The 4,696-nt window shown below is 55.5% G+C and overlaps 1 long non-coding RNA gene across 1 annotated transcript; it reads right to left on the bottom strand.

The window, feature by feature from the left end:
* Nucleotides 1–233: 233 nt before the first annotated feature.
* On the bottom strand, nucleotides 234–4,292 carry LOC123625042. Its single transcript, XR_006730341.1, has 3 exons — nucleotides 4,121–4,292; nucleotides 3,041–3,155; nucleotides 234–1,384 (listed from the first exon to the last, which is right to left on the bottom strand). It is a non-coding gene; the product is annotated as an uncharacterized LOC123625042 (long non-coding RNA).
* Between the last annotated feature and the right edge of the window lie 404 nt (nucleotides 4,293–4,696).

The raw sequence follows: 4,696 nt of genomic DNA, 5'->3' as shown, positions 1-4,696 counted from the left end.
TTTTCATCCGTCCAAATGGAACAAGGGTTATGTAAGCAGAGAGACCTCGGGCTCAGCAAACACCTGCTCCGGGGGGCCAAACGCGGGGAGCGCAGGAGAAGCGGGCCCCTCGGTTGACTCACGATCAAGTTCACGATGACAGGGCTTTTATTACGCTGGAAGGCTGCTGGGAAAGGCGGCCAGCACTTCCCGGGCGGAGACCAGGCCACACGCGAGGGGGCTGGCGCCTGGCTCCCCCGCACCCCCCCTGCACCCTGCACCCTGCAGGAGTCAAGATGAGCTCGGGCCTCGGACCCCCGAGGGGGCTGCCGACCCCGGCTTCTATTTCAGAATCCCCCAGGTGTCCTCTCTCTGTAAACGTCTGCCTTTCCCTGGCGGGGGGGGAGGGGCCGCGAGGAGGTCCGTTCAGGGAAGAGCCTCAAGAGCCATCCGTCCCTAGTGAGTTTTCGTTTTCTGCTTTACGCCACCCTGGTGTCCTTCGGGGGGGGGGGCAACCGCACCCAGGAGTGTTTAGTTAAGGAGACTGGTCCTCCATCTCTGGGTGCTGGAAACTTCCATCTCCGGGTGAGCAGTCCGTGTGGTCGGTCCCTGGCATTACTCACGGCAGGTCTGGGCTGCCGTCCACGGGCCGGGCCCCGGGTACCAGGCCGGTGAACTCACTGCAGCCAGGGGCAGTGGCGGAGCTGATGCTCCTGGGATCTGTCCCGAGTGAAGCCCTCACTCTTGCTTCACGGGCATTTCTGACACACGTTCCCTGTGTCCCGTGCACCTCAAAGGAGGATAGGGACACGAGAGCACAGCACAGCCTGTGTCCCAGTGGGGCCACTCTCCAGCAATAAGGACAACTGGGGCAAAGCTCTGCTGGGGCATTGCACAACTGGAGCAGGGTGGAGTAAGTCAAGAGGGCTTCCTGGAGGAAGGGACATCTGAGCCCAATCCTTTAAGGAGTGTGGGAGTCAGCCAGGCACAGCAGAGGGACACAGGGCCTCACAATGCCAGGAGGATGAAGAGTGCCCCTGGACACTTGGCCTCTCACGCTGAATGTGCGCTGGTGTGGGAGAAGGACGTCCCAGCTGGAGGCCTCTCCTCGAGCCCTGGGGTCAGGGTCCCCAGAGCTGGTTCTGGGAGAGGCTTCAGCACCTTTAGTTACAGTCCAGGGAGGTGGCGACAAAGGGAGGTGTCTCAACTGACAAAAAGTCGGTGGCATTACGAGCCGGGCTTCGGCGACGCGCAGGGCTGAGGGTGGGTGTGGAGGGGACGCAGATCCCAGGCGGCAGTGGCAGTGAGAGACGCCGGGGGCGCAGGAGGCCCGGCCGGCTCTGGGCTTCCCTGCTGAACAGGCTGGTGCAAGTGACTTGACTTCTCTGAGCCTCTGAGTCCCCCTCTGTAAAGTGAAGACAGGATTAGTTACCAGGGTGATGGCGAAACCAAATAAAACACTCCATTAGTTAGGAGGAGTGTGCGTCTCGAAAAGCCCACAGTAATAGTGGCTTGAATGATACAGAAGTTCCTCTCTGGTCTAATGACCCGGAGGTAGGCAGGTCGGGGCTGCTCCAACCTCTGCTCCACGAGGGGTTCGGGGATCCAGGCTCCCTCGGCTCAGCGCTGGGCGCAGACCGCGTGCTCCGAGCTCCGAGCTCCGAGCCTGCAGCCTGATCTGACATCCGCGGATGCAAATTTCCTTCATTCCTGCCTTTGACCCATCTTTAAAAACGTGCTTTACTGCACTAATTTGGCATTTTCTCTCCTTAGAGCTTTATGTATTATGTCACTCTGTCCTTGCACAATTCTGTCCGTTTCGAGTTACTATAATCCCTGTTTCGTTGGACCAAGGTGAAGTGACTTGTTCAAAGTCACACAGCTGGTAAGCGAGAGAACTGTGATTTGCAGTCAGCTGGCCTGATCGCAGAATCCGAGTTCTCACCATACAGACACACACGTGTTCTGCCTTGCACATACACACATGTGCACACACACGTGCACACTGGCAAAGAAGTGAAGCTTAACTCAGCTGTGATAATGTTTTATGGAGCAAAAGAGCGGGGATGTATTTTTATTACACAACACAGAGCCCCCTACCCCTCCCCTGCATTTTCGGTCCCTGCCTAGGAGGTAGGATCGTGGGGACTCAACCCCTTAGCGGTTAATATCTAGATAAACATCACCGCAGCGAACATCTTAGGGCTAACTCTCTTTGCACACATCCTTAATTATTTCCTTGCCATAAATCCCTAGCAGCGGGGAAGCCAAGTCACTGTTTATTCATACTTGCAGTGTTGGGGGATATTGCTAAATCAACTTCCAGAAAAGCTGAACGAATTTATACTTCTAAGAGCTACATCTGAGCAGGATCGACAGGGTTTTGAAGGGTTCTGGGATCTTAGAGGCTTTTTGGTCATTAAGACCCCGACCATGTTCCAAGGCAGAATATTCCGATTACCCAGAAGCGGAGCCAGCGATCTGTGATCCCTGGAAATGAAGGAGGAAGGAGAAGGAAGGGGAGGTGGGAGGTGGAGGATTGATTCTGCACAGACTTCTTGAGAAAGGCTCTTCCCTAGAATTAATTTGCTGCGTATTTGGTCTTTCGTGCTAGGCATGCGGCTAAGCATTTACAAGGAGAGTAGAGAATTTGCCCTGACGCTATTTGGAATGAGTTATATCCGAGTGTGCTGAAAAGTCTGTCTTAAAGCTTTAGAGATGATTTCATAGAGGAGTGTTGAAATAATCGGACACGAACCCACAAAACGTTCCCACTGGGAGCAGGGTGGGCCCAGGGGCATCAGCACGCCCCCACGCTGGGCTGGGGCCCCACGGCACCTGGGTCCTGGGCCCACGACCGGCCACTCCTCCTGGGCCACTCCTACGTGGCCCCCAGAGGCTTGCCGACAACTCGGTCACGAAATAAAGAGGGTTTCCAAAGAGCTCAGTGGAGGGAGCAAGGGGAAGACCACGTGTGTGTGGAGAGAACGGGGTTTGGGGAGGGACAGACTCCCTGCGAAGCCCGTCTCTGCGTCCTGCCAGCTCAGGGGGGGTCGCTTACCTCTCAGCTTCCTCGTGGGGGCCGTGACACCTGCTCTGCAGGGCTGCGCAGCGAGGGGGAATTGACCCAAGGGGCCCGGGACACTCACAAGTGGCACCTGGTGCTAATTTTCATCCTATAATCAGGAAAGGAGCAAATGAGGTCCTCAAATAGAAGAACCAAAACACCAGCTACAGGTGAAGATATTAACTTGAGTGGCGCGTGGCCCCTTCACGTTGTGATCTAGAATCCTCCCCCCATCTCACCCAATCCCTCATTACGCAGGAGAGGAAATCCCGGATGCGGACGTGCTGGAACCCCAAGTCCACGCTTTGTCTGGGGGGACCCCTCCAAAGCAACAATATAAGAAAGTGGAAATTTATTTTGCAGCCTCTGCCTGGGGCCCCAAGGGGTGGGGTGCAAGAGGCAGAGTGGGGGGCCGGCAGCTCTGCAGAGGGGCCCCCCTAGACACGCCACCAGGACAGCCTGGGCCCCGCTGGAAGAGCACGTGTCCAACTGCAGAGTTTTCTTCCAAGAAAAGCAACGAGAGGAGGCGTTTCCTTGAGGCTGCTGCATGTTGGGCAAAGCTATGAAACGGTTATTAATGTTTGAAATATCATAAATTTCTTTTTAATTAAAAAGCAGGTTCTGCAAAGCGAAGTCTGTTTCCCATAATTGGCGAGTGCTCCCCAGACGGCCGTTCAGCCACCTTGAAAATCAGTGTTTTCACGACCTCCGACCCCCTCTTCGCTGAGCAGTGTCTCCCTGCAGGTCGCTCCCCAGGATGAAAACAATAAAAGCAAATATAGAACAGCAGAGGCCCGAGGTTAATGTCTTTAACAAGATAATGTTACTTAAGGGAACCGTAAAGCAGATCGTGCCGAAATTCCGTGTATTGGCCGCAGCTCCGACCGCGTCATGGAACCATATGCGGCCGTGGACCGGCTCCTCCACCTGCTGCTCATTTTGCTCATGTGTCAGACGGTTAGTTTAATACTGCAACCACCCCAAATCCCTGAGAGAGACACGGAAGGTTGTCGAGGCAACTGTGGAAACTCTTACACTTCACGCCCTGTCGCCACCTGTGTGTCCCGGACTCACCCACAGAGACCCCAATGTCACGGGGGACTGAGCTCTCTCGGGGACGGCTGTTCCTTGCAGGAGTGTGAGGTGTGACATGTCCACCCCCAGAGCTCGCCTCTCCGTGCCGTGAAACCTGAGCACGACAACCGAAGACTTCAGCTCAGCAAGCAGACGTTCCGGCTCCCCGATGCCAAACATCTGGCCCTGTGGAAAGGCGGGGGTGGGGGGGGATTGATGGAAACGTTCGGGTTTAATCTGGATTTTGGCATCAGGTAAACACGGGCTTGCATCCTGGGGTAAATGCAACTGATCATCGAGGTGCTTGCTATTCCTCGAAATTGTATACGCGCTACTCAAGCCACGTTGATCAGAGCAAAATCTCAGTCGCTGATACGGGGAAGAAGAGAGCTGGGTGAAATATTCCCGCTGCACGCAAGAGCACACCCCGGTGTTTTCCTGGTGCGGCGTCATCGTGCCTCGAACGTGAGGCTAGACCAGGGTGAAAAACTCACCAAACCACAGTAAGATAAGGCCACACACTCACGGGACGGCTACAACAGAAGATGCAGACGTGTAGACCAGTGCACCGAGCGT

Source organism: Lemur catta, chromosome 20 (assembly GCF_020740605.2).
Source record: "Lemur catta isolate mLemCat1 chromosome 20, mLemCat1.pri, whole genome shotgun sequence".
Classification (NCBI taxonomy): Eukaryota; Metazoa; Chordata; class Mammalia; order Primates; family Lemuridae; genus Lemur; species Lemur catta.
Note: the sequence above shows the minus strand (reverse complement) of the source record. Positions and strands in the feature narration are given on the sequence as shown.